The sequence below is a fragment of the Saccopteryx bilineata genome, chromosome 5 (genome assembly GCF_036850765.1).
Source record: "Saccopteryx bilineata isolate mSacBil1 chromosome 5, mSacBil1_pri_phased_curated, whole genome shotgun sequence".
Lineage (NCBI taxonomy): Eukaryota > Metazoa > Chordata > Mammalia > Chiroptera > Emballonuridae > Saccopteryx > Saccopteryx bilineata.
The window spans coordinates 198,979,719-198,992,604 of record NC_089494.1 but is presented as its reverse complement, the minus strand read 5'-3'; positions in this window follow the sequence as shown (position 1 = coordinate 198,992,604).

The following is a 12,886-nucleotide window of genomic DNA, read 5'->3' as shown; positions in this document are numbered from 1 at the left end:
CAGTTATTTCTTAGTTAATCCCTTAGAGATAAGTCTACTTGTTAAGTGTCAGGATAGAGTGTTCTAACATGGGGGAGGAAAAGCCTCGATTTGTATTGGTTCATGTGTTTCTTATTGCTTGGTGAGCCTCAGCTCTTCATTTTCAGGGAAGTGTCATTGAAGAGACATCTTTATGTCATCTAACATGTGTTTAGTGATTACTTTATCTGTAAGTGGTGAAGATCATACTAAACAATTGCTCCCTCTGTCTAGTTAAAGCTGACAGCGTTGTCACTAGTTCAGTGATGGATTCAACACCCCAGCTCCTTTTCACAAATATGTCTAATTCTATATCAGAGAAATATGGACAGTTGAGAATGGAGTTAGCTACAGTAGACAATGGATTCAATACCATATTCTTAGAGTCAATATCAGAAAAGGAAGTTGTATTTAAAGTTTGTTCTTCCTCTATCCCATATCCCAGACATATTCTCTTCTTACAATGTCAGCATGGTTAATTTAGTCAATGATTTAATGCTAATTTATCAAAAGTGTGTTCATGGAAGATGTTGTTCTCTTCCTCCCTCAATTACTCTACCTTTTCCAGATAAAAGATGCACACTCCAACAATGCCCTCTAGGATAAATATTCCTACCGTAATAAGCAAGAATGACAAGTGATGGGAATTTCTAGTCTGGATAGACAGAAAATCTAGCCATTGAAAAAACTATTTGGGTAGATGAAACCTATACTTATATAACAAGTATATAGTCAGTTACTGCTCATAACAACAAAGAAAATAACTGGGGAAAAATTGAAAGAAGTATCTTATTATGTTTATCCTCTTCTTGTTTGGAATTAGTTGAAATCTGAGTATTCCTTCTCAAAGTCATTTTAATTACCTGTAAAAAAGCACTGTAAAGACAGTGCTCAGCTTCTCATACAAATTCCTTTTTTTGTTGATGAAAGAGTAATTTTAGATACTAGCATTTATTGATTTTAATATTTCTGCTAGGTTTTAATTCTATCATTTAGTCCTCACCTTGAAATAAAGAATGGGCTAGAATAAGATAAACAAGATCTTGGCAAAGAAATATACTGGAAAAGGTCAGAGTATCGGTAGAATTATGTACCTGGTGCTAAGAAGGGAAGGAGACAAGAAAGTTGCTGAAGCAGTTGGAATAGGGAATAGAATGGTCAGTCAACCAATCAGCAATGAATAATGAAAAGGTCAGGCTACTTTTGAACATTACTATGTCTTTCACAAGCTAAAGTGAGCATTAAAATTCTAAGTCTTCAGAGCTTACCAAAGTTTAGCAAGAACTAAAAATGGCATCACACGAAGATTGTGATGATATTTAGAAATGATCTGGACCTCTGGGGGTAAATATGAGGTCACCCTTTGAGCACTGCCATCAGCCTGGTCACACTCTCCACTCCCCCCACACACACACACACACTCCCATTCCTTTCCTTCTCACTTCATGCATATCCATGGTACAGCTGCCCGATAAATCAGACAGAATTCTTCAAAAGGCCCCTGAGGGGCTGATAATCACAATAAATACTACAAGTTTATCCTCACACAGACTTTCTTCAGAAGGTCTTCTGGGCCAGCCAGTTTAATTGTTATGACTGCTCTTTTTTACTTTCATATGGGATTGATGAAACACAGTGGCTTCCCTGAGGTCACCCAGCAGGATGGGTTCCATACCAGAAGTTTCCGTACTGCCTAAAGAACCAATGATGTTGCAGGACAGAACTCCATAGAAGCCAACAAAAATATGTCGGTGGGTGTTACAAAAGACTTCTTAATAAAATAGCAAAATCCACTTCTGTATCAAGATATTTCTTCAGGCTATGCTATGTTATCTTAGTGGGCTGTACTCACACCAAAATCAACCTAGTGAGAAACCAAATTTTGGATGTTTATAGTATGGATAATCCTTAGTGATGATTAACTATCTTTTTAAAATAGAGAATTTTCAAAAACAGAGAATCCACTCTACCTTTTATGATCTTAAACCAAGAACAATCAATGCACATTCTCCTATCACAGTGGTTCTCAACTAGAGGCAATTTCTCCGAGTGGCGGGACAGTTGGCAATGTCTATAGATATTTTTTATTATGAAACTGGGGAGAAGGGTATTACTGAATCTAGTGAGTAGGGACCAGGGCTGCTACTAAACACCTTACAATACACAGGACAGCCCCCCCCCCCCGCCAACATCAATAGTGCCAACACTGAGATACCAATAGCTTTGAAGCAGAGATGAGAATTGGAACTGAAAAGAGAAAAACTGGCTGTAAGTCATATATAGAGCATTAGCATCTCCAGGTTTTTTCCCCAAATCTGGACGACAGGCAACTACTCCGTTACCATTCCTACGTTGCAGTCAACTCTCCAAGTTCTATTCCCTTTATCAGTATTACTAAAACATAAGTACAACTATTTTAGGTTTTGTTGCTTTTGCCTTAGTGATAAATATATATATATATATATATATATATATATATATATATATATATATATATATATCATGCTACCTGACCTGTGGTGGCACAGTGGATAAGGTGTTGATGTGTAGTGCTGAGGTCGCTAGTTCAAAACCCTGGGCTTCCTTGGTCAAGGTACATATGAGAAGCTACTATAAGTTGATGCGTCCTGCTCCCCCTCCCTTTCTTTCTGTCTCTCTCCTCTCTGAAATCAATAAAGAAAATCTTTTTTTATTTTAAAAAGGGGCATGATGCTGTATATAATGCTTAGAGACATATATTTTGCTCCAAATTATAATGCTAAGATTCATCCATCTTTGTGGCCAGCTTCATTTTGACTGCTATATATTATTCCATTGTATAAATGAGCTACAATTTCTTTTGGTGAACATTCAGGTTGCCTTCATGTATTTACTATTATGAACAACACTCTTAAAAATAACTTCTGTAAAACTCACAGTATGCAGATACATTTTTTGTAAATATATATAGGTAGGTAGTTAGATAGAAAGTATGAAATTATTTATACCTAACTATTAATAGTAATTATCTCTATGTTGTGGGATTAACAATTTTAATAATATAAAAATGATTTTCTTTTTTCTCTTATTTACACTTTCTATTTTCCTACAATGAACAAGTATATTTTTTGTAATAAAAAATTTCCTAAAAAGTTAAAAGATTGAAATTTTAAATAATGACAACAGTCAAACATGCACAAATATCTGAAAAATTGATATGACATCATAATAAAATATGTCACTTAGTTTAATCTAACTTACAGAATATTCATGAATTTGTTTTGTTGAATTTATAGCTAGACTTTAACCAAAGTTACAGGTACATCTAGATTAACTCAATTTCTCAATTTGCCTACACGATATATAAAGCCGGAAGTTGACTTAACCTATACACAAACTAAACCTAACAGCCTGACCTGTGGTGGTGCAGTGGATAAATGTTGACCTGGAACACTGAGGTCACTGGTTTGAAACCCTGGGTTTTCCTGGTCAAGGCACATATGGGAGTTGATGCTTCCTGCTCCTCCCCTGCTTTCTCTCTCTCTCTCTCTCTCTCTCTCCTCTCTAAAATAAATACATTTTTAAAAATATCTTTAAAAATAACTAAAACCTAACAAATAATAATAGGTATCAGAAGGCAAATAAGAGCAACTCTCTGCTTGTTGAGGTCCTTACACATAATTAAACAGTCAACTATATCTCAATAAAACTGGAGAGGAAGGGGAAAATCCACTTTCCTAGGAGGGAAAAACCTGCTTAGACTTGTTGCAAAAAAATATAGGTAAGTGATAAAATGTGATAGTGAACTTTACACGATCAAAGAAAAGACTGATACTAACAACAGCAAAAGTTTGTTTTATTCCCCCCACCAAAAATAAATAAATAAATACTGTAAAGAAGTTAGCATTCTGACCACTCAAGGTTAAACCTGTTAATTATCAATCATAACCTATTTCCAGCTTCTGTGAACGGGTGATGGCTGAGGGGTGACGTGGTCACCACTGTGTAGTTATACTACAGAGGGCCATCACTTTCTCAGCCTGGATGCTGCCTCCCATCAACAGAAAAGGCAACAATCGGCCTCAAGAGAGAAAAGCTGGAATGGAAGCTGTGCTCTCAAACATTAACTAAGGCAGACAATACAGAAATCGTTTCATTTATCCATGTCCCGCTCCTTGCTCCCATTTTTTAAAAAACTCAACCTTTCTAAGTTTGTCAGAGAAAATATCTGAGTTAACTACATTTTTTTTTAAATTTTCCACCTCCTTTTCCTGAGTGGAGAAAATCTCAATGCTTACCTCAATGCTAAAGGATATTTTTTCCCTTTCTATATCACAGAGCCAGCCTCCCCTGCTCTGGACAGTGGTTGGAATTGTGTGCTCTGAGAGTTGAACAGTAATGTCACGTAATACGAGATGAGAAGTGATGGGGAGGGACAGAGAAGAGAGAAAAATAGCCGTGGGACTAACTATGGCAACAATTCATCTCTTAAACCCCCAAAAGTTCCTCCTTCAAAGAAAATGCCAGTCCCACGAGCAGCAAGGAACTATAAAGAGTGCAAGCTATTGTCAGGTGTGACTCCTTTTGTCCCTGGAGAGAAAAAACAGACAGGTAATATGGTTGCTGCCCATGCTTCCGCATGATGGGGCCCAACTGTGCACACAGGCACTTACAGAAAGACAGATCTGCAGGCTGACGAGATACCGGACGCAGAGCAGCTCACAGTGTTTGCCAGAGGTCTTATGGGGATCTTTTATTTCATTCCGAAGTAATGCCCTTTTTGTTGACAAAAGTAAATTGATGATAGTCAAGAGGGAAGCATTTGGTGGAAAAATTCTGTTGACCCTTCTCAGATTGAATTTGACCACAGAACAGGATACCAGCAGTTGCAGAAATGATAGATTATTGTAATGACTGCCAGAATGGCCTTTTGGCATGTTTAAATGGCAATAAATTTCACCAGGAAGAAAGCAATTTTACTACTTTAGAGCGGTAAGGAAACACAGTGTTTAAGGTGTAAATAAATCGTGGGTCATTAACAGCAAGCATATTCTGTCTATGGTGCAGTTCTCAATCAATGGCTATTCATATTTAATTTAATTATGTGCATTTACTTAGCCAATTATGCTTTTTTGTTCCAGGTCACAGACTTCTCAGGCTGACAATTTTGCTCTCTTCCTGTTTCCCTTACTTCCATAAACACAGCCTAGCTTCTCCCTCGTTTTTCCTTCCACAGGTACATAATATACGGTCAGGGTAGTTCAATAGTGCTAACTCACTGAATAGCCCACTGAGATGATTAAATTAGAGACTGATCTTCTGTGTGGTCTTTTCCTTGGCTCCAAAATCCCCTCTGTCGCTCGCTCATTAATCTGGCTCGGTCCAGCACTGAACTCTGCCATTAAAGCAGGAGACGAGAGGGAGAGGTGTGCAAGGAAGTTTGACAGTTCCTCTAGAATGATTGTATTAAAACCCACTTACGTTTATAGCTCCATCTCATTTGAGAATGTTAATAAGTTGCAATTTCATCAAGAGAAATATTGGTATCTAATCAAGTCAAAGGCTTGCTCACATTGGAATGGATTGTGTTTCCGAAGCATCACTTTAAAAGGTCATTTTTAAATACAGATGTAAGGTGATAATTAACAAAGTTCATTAATAACAACCTGCATAAGGGCCATTTAAAACATTTGGGCTCCATCTACAGTATCAGTTTCGGGCCACATTCAGCTCACTTTCAGTTTGTGTCAGCTTTGACCAGAGAAACAAAATTCAGGAGACACACTCCAAATCAGACAGGTCAATACCATGTTTTACAGAACTAAATTAGTGTTGAACTTGGGTTGGCCAAACAAGTACAATCCCTCCAAAAGCCTAAAGCTCATTTTATATTAAGTACTGCATGCGTTGTCCTCTCTTGGGATGATTAAAAGGATAGTTGGGGCGGTTAGTCCCAAGTCTCACTGTTACCTCTAAAACCAGGCATCTAGATTTCTTTCTGTTGGTTTTGTGTTTCCTGGAATGTTTACTGAGACCACATTGGAAAGTTTTTCTGTTCCTATAATTTGGGAAACTACCAGGAACATACCAGGAGCCCCAAACACCTTTAGGTCAGAAAACATCACGTTGTTTATCTCAGAGGATCCTCAAGAACTACTGGATTCTGGACAGACTGTGGGAAGCACGGAGGATACAGGGACGCTCACCACATTGAATTACCAACCAGCCCAGAGTCATGAGCCTGGCACCCCAGGTAGAAAAGGAGGAGAAAATACAAGAAGATAATAAATAAAGCTAGCCACCAGTGAAAGTTTCAGAAGGCAAAATTTGAAAAATTGGGCTGAAAAGATGGGGAGTTACAGCAAGAGAAAAACTCATTAACGTACTCATTAACAAACTCGTATGAGTTTGAAGATTTTAAAAAATGATCTATTAGTTGTCTTATTTTACAGGTAATGAAGAAGAAACCCAAAAAATCTGAGTGGCTTTCTCAAGGCTAACAGAGCTTGGTGATGAACCAGAATTGAAATAAGGACTTCAGATGGCTAATTCTCCTATTCCAGCAAACAGCATTCCAGGAAGGGCAAACCCACTGAAAACGTTGTCGTCAGACTGCAGCCGAGGTGGAGATGGCAGACCTAAGGAGCAGCTGCAGTCTGGGGCCACACGCAGGAGCCTGAGAACGCCTGCAGGTGTCCTCACCTCACCCCTTGGCGTGAGGTGCTGTGTGCGCTCACACTTCCCGAAAACAAAGGTTAATGTGTTTGGGTTGCAGGGGTGGGAATGCACAGTTTTCCAAGTCCAAACATCAGTTCCATTCAAGACCCAGGCTCATTTTTGTCATTATTGCTAGAGAGATAAAAAGAATACTGGGGAGGGCAGAGTATTTTTAGACTACAGGGCAAGGTTATCTGGCTGTGACTGAGATAAATGTGAAAGGTCAGAACCTTGCCAGGTTTTGCTACAGTAAGTCAAGTTGACCACATGTGAGGAAGATGGAATTTTTATAGAAGCTGTCGACATTTAAAAGCACACAGTCACGTGCAGCGATAAGTCAAGCTTCCCGGGTTTTTAATGGACTTCCCTCCCAGCCTCACTTCCTCAGCTGATCGCCGTATCTCTTAGTGCTTAGTTAATGCTCCAGCTAAATCTACCTCCAGTCTGGCAGACCAAAGGAAAGTCTGCCTGTATTCTCTTTGTTTACCATCTCTAGCTAAGCTAATTGTAGATTAGTGAAAATGTCCCTGCATGGGGTAATCATGACCACAGGGAAGGTGATGGTGTTGATGATGGTGATGATGATGATGATGATGATGATGATGCCAGCATATGAAGTTGATGTGACAGCTTTCTCTATTTACTGATGGGTGCTAAACTATTAAAGCAAACAGCCTGAGATAAGATGTAAATGAAGAAACTTTAGTCAATAAATGACTGTTTACTTCACTTCATGAATAAATATGGGTAGCCCTATGACTAGAAAAATTTTCATTTTCTTTCTGTTTGATTTCTACTTGGTTGGCTTTATTATTATTTGCTTATTTTGCCAGGTTGATCAGGTACAATTAGCACACCTTTCTAACAAAGATTAATAACTCTTCAGGTCAACAAGGGGCAATTAGATATGGGGTATATTACATCAATACAGTGTAAAGGGGATTTATTTATTTGATCTTGTGCTGTTAAGCATATGCGCGGTGTCATAGACTCCCATCTACACCACAGCAATGAGGGAGAAAAATCTGTTCATTCAAGTGTAGGTAAGAGACCTTGTATTTTAACGTTAATTGTCCTTATGCCATGCTTCCAAAAGAGGTTGTTTTGAACTGGTTTTGTGAAGATAACATCCACTGAGCAACTAATACATGCCAGGCACGATGCCACATCTTATGTGCATTTTTTATTTAAGTTTTACATTAAGCCTATGAGAAAGGTATGGAAAAACTGCTTCTTGCCCACCCAATATCTATTCTCTCTTTTGTCCTCAGCCACAGAACCCTAATTTTATTCATAGTGACAAACTGCCATCTAAAAAAATATATTTCTCAGCTTCCTTTATACTTAGGAATGGACATGGGAATAATTTCTAACAAATAAAATTTATGCAGAAGAGTTGTTTGGGACTTCAGAGATAGTTTCTTAAAGAGTGCTTTTTGCCCTTCCCTCGTCTCCTCCTTCCTTGTCTGGAAAACAGAGGCAACATCTCCAACAGGTATCTTGGATCGTGCACTAGGATGTTAGGAGGTAGGAGCCTATGTCATTCTAATGACATCTCTATCTTTTTTTTTATTATTTTGGAAAGAAAAGAGAGAGTGAGAATAGGGAGGTAAGCGGGACATGAAGCAGTTGCTTCTCGTGTGTGCCTTGATCGGGCAAAGTTAGGGTTTCAAACCAGCGACCTCAGCATTCCAGGTCAATGCTTTATCCACTGCACTACCACAGGTCAAGCTGATGACATCTCTTACACAGAGAGAAATAAAGTTTCATCTTTCTTAAGCCACTGATCTTTTGTATTTTCCATTCTATGTAACCCTATCCAACCTAGTAAATAACTGAATATTATCACTCTCATTATAGAGATTAGAAACTGAGATTAGTAAGTGGCAGAGCCAGAATCTGAACCCAGGTAGCCTGACTCTAGAGCCTCTGTTATTAATACCACACTGCTGATTAAAGGTAATTGAAATGGCAGCTTCCTGCTTTTACTCCTCATACTCATCACTCGAGTTTTAATTTTTCAAATTCAGTTGGCCCTGCTCTGTCTTGTTTTAGATATTTACATGTCATTTCCTTTGACTGAAAAGCACTTTTCCCTGTTCTTTGTCCAGATAATACCTAATTCAGCTTTTAAAACTTGATTTAGACATCACTTCCTCTGGAAGGAAGTGGTTAAGTTTCCTTCCAATATACCATCATAGTTCTCTCATCACTCAGCACTTATCACTCAGCATTAAGCCCCAATAGACATGGAGGAAGACACTATGTCTCTCCTTGTTATCTTGTTTACTGTTAGATAAAACAGTGCCTGGTGCCCACACAGGGCCAGGACTAGTGCTTATGCTTGCTAACTAACCTAGTGTACCTCATGATTCTATGAGGCCCAATGAATGAGGCAGAGTACCCAAAAGTGTCTTGCCTTAGTAGCCAGGAGTAATTAGCCAAAGACCAGATATGGCTCTAATCTTACTAACAAATCTTGAAAGCAAGGACTCAATTTTAAATTAACTATTCCCCAGAACAAAGTTCAACAATATTTTGTATATCTGCATCAAATCAAAGAGTACCAAGCATGCAAAAAAGCATAAAAATGTGCCTCAGAATGAAGGGGGAAAAAATCAATTCATTGAAATTGGCCTAGATGTTAGAATTAACAGGCAAGAACATTAAAACAGTTTTTATGGCCCTGGCCAGTTGGCTCAGCGGTAGAGCATCTGCCCTACATGTGGAAATCCCAGGTCCAATTCCTAGTCAGGGCGCACAGGAGAAGCACCCATCTGCTTCTCCACCCTTCCTCCTCTCCTTTCTCTCTGTCTCTCTCTTCCCCTTCCACAGACAAGGCTCCATTGGAACAAAGTTGGCCGGGAGCTGAGGATGGTCCATGGCCTCTGCCTTAGGCGTTAGAATGGCTCTGGTCATGACGGAGCAACACCCCAGATGGGCATAGCATTGCCCCCTGGTGTACATCCTGGGTGGATCCTGGACAGGCACATGCGGGAGTCTGACTACCTCCCACTTCTAACTTCGGAAAAATACAAAAACAAAACAAAACAGTTTTTATATTGATAATTATACAAAATTTAAGTAGACATACTTAAGACATAGAAGATATATATTTTTTAACATTTGTTTTATTGATTTTAAAGAGAGGAAGGGAGAATAAGAGGGATAGAAATATCAGTCTGTGTCTATATGTGCCCTGACCAGAGATCAAACCAGCAAATCGTGTGTGCCAGGATAGCACTCTAACCAACCAAGCGACTGGCCAGGGCAAGACACAGAGGTGTGTTTTTTTTTTAATTCAAACTCAGTCTGTAAAGATGAAAACTATAGTGTCTATGATAAAAAACAAAAAATTTAAAGAAACACTGGACGGGATTAATGGCATACTAAATATTGCAAAAGAATATATTAGTGAAATTAAAGACAGAAATATTAATTTTCCAAAAGGAAATATAGAGAGAGAAAAAATGTTTAAAATGTGAACACCATCAGTGAACTTGAATGATTTTAAGCTGCCTAATATTTGTATAATTAGAGACCCCAAAGGAAGAGACTTTTTAAAAAATATTTGAAGAAATTATGACAAAAATATCCAAATTTGATAAAGTCTATAAATCCACAGATCTCAGAAGCTCAATGAAAGCTTTAAAAAAGCTACACAAAGGCACATCATAATAAAAATTGGTCAAATCTTTTTATAAAGAAATAACCTTAAAGACATCCAGAGGATATAGGGACACTTCCTAGTCAGAGGAGAAAAGATAAGGATGATGGTGATTTCTTGCAAGAAACAATACATGGAGGAAGACAGCAATATCCTTATAGTACTGAGTGGGGGGCTGTCAATCTAGAATTCTATACTAGCAAAAATGTGTTTTACAAATGAATGTCACACAAACATATTTTTATATAAACAAAAACTGAAATAACTCATCATTAGCAGACTCATACAACAAAAGATACTAAAAGAATTCATTCAGGTGCAAAGAAAACAAGAGCCATTGGAAATAGGGTCTGCATAAAGGAATAAAGAGGAGAAGGAATGATAACTATACGTGTAAATACAGTACATGACTTTTCTTATGACCTAAATCTTTTTTAAAAATAACTGTTTAAACAAAATATAAAAACAATGTATTGTGGAATTCATAACATATATAAAGTAAAACTTCTAATAATAGAAAAAGCAAGAAGGGGAGAAATGGAAGCACTATTGTAAGGTTCTTACACTATACATGAGCTGGTATAATATCACTTGAATGTAGCCTGTGATAAGGTAAATATGAATGTTATAAATGCTAAAACAAGCATTAAAATAAGAAAACAAAAAATTATACCTAATAACTGAATGAAGAACATGAAATGAAATCTTAAAAAAAAATACTTAAACAAAAATAAATCAGAAAAAAAGAGGGAAAAGGGAACAAAGCACAGGTCAAAAAAATGATAGGCTTAAACCTAGTCCGGTCAATAATAGCATAGTATGTAAATGGTCTAAATACTGCAAAGATTATAAAATTGGATTTAGAAAAGGAAGATCTCACTACATACTGCTATAAGAAACACACTTTAAGTATAAAGATACAAATAAGTTAAAAGCAAAAAGATATATAATTACACCAAATAAAAAACAAAAAAAGCTAAAGTGGATGAGCAGATATATTAATAACACAAAATAGATGACAGAGAAAAGTATATTAACAGAAATGAAGAAGGTTATTTCATAATGATGGAGGAGTGAAGTCAACAAGAGAACACAACAATCCTAAAAATTTATTTACCCAATAACAGAGTTTCAAAATATGTGTAACAAAAACTGTTAGAACTACAAGGAGAAACAGACAAATTCACAATTATATTTAGAGATGTCAATACCCTTACTTCAATCATTGATAAAACAAGTAGACAGAAAAGCAGTGAGGATACAGAACGTCTAAATAATATTATCAGCCAACTTGACATAATGGACAGTTTGACAACTATAAAACTATCCCTGAACAACAGCCAAATATTCATTCTTAGAACCTTTATAAAGGTGGGAACATGAATGGCAGAATTTAAAAGGGAAAAAGCCTTCTGAGCATGGTGGATATGTTCATTATCTTGCTTATGGTGATGGTTTCATGAGTGTATATATATATATATATATATATATATATATATATATATATATATATCTCAAACCTGTCAAATTATAAAATTTAAATATATGTAGTTTATTGTTCATCATGCCTCAGTAATGTCATTTTTAGATAGATATAGATAGTTATAGATATAGATATATAGTAGATACAGAGATAGACATAGACTTAGATAGAGATGATATAGATAGATACAGATATATGTAAAGACAGAGACAGAGATCCAGACAGAGCAGTGCTCTTTTCTCTGGGCTGATCCTGAGTTAAGGGTAAGATTAACCTGTGTCCCTTTAAAATGACTAGTATATAAAATTCTCTATCCTAGACCCCATGAGTAATCACTTGAAATATTTTCTCACTCACTCCCCACTCACTTAATTTTGCTACAGAATTTACCTTACAAACCTCCAACAGTAAATTAGTTCTATGATCTTCCATCTTCAACCTAGCTCTATCCCTACCTGTGTGCCCAGGTGTCAGATTCCTCGCTTCCAATCTTCAGTTGACCCCCAATCTCCAAGACAATGCTTTTATTCTCTCATGTACATTCTGCTTTTCCCACCTGGAATGCTTACCTGGTAGCTTTTCAGAAGTCATATATAATGTTACCTCCTCCAAGAAGCTTTCCCTAGTTTCCTCCCAAGCAAGAGGAGTTAATCCCCACAGGTTCTAAGCACACATTATTTTATATTGTGACAGTATGTATAGTTTCATATACAGTATTCCTTCTTTATGTTCCTTGAGAGCTGGGACAAAGTCTTATAACATAGTACTTGGCACACAGTAGGTCACTAATAAATGATTGTTAAATTGAATTGAATGTATTATTTTTACCACTGCCATATCAAAAGGTTTTTGGACAAATCAGGTACTAGAAAATGGTGCACTAAGTAGTTATGAATATTGACTCTACCTTCCAGTGTAGCTACATATAATAGGTATAATTTTAAAATCTGAATTATTATTATGAGTCCTTAGTAAGAAAACAATATATATAGCAGAGATAAAACCATGCTCCTATTTAAAAA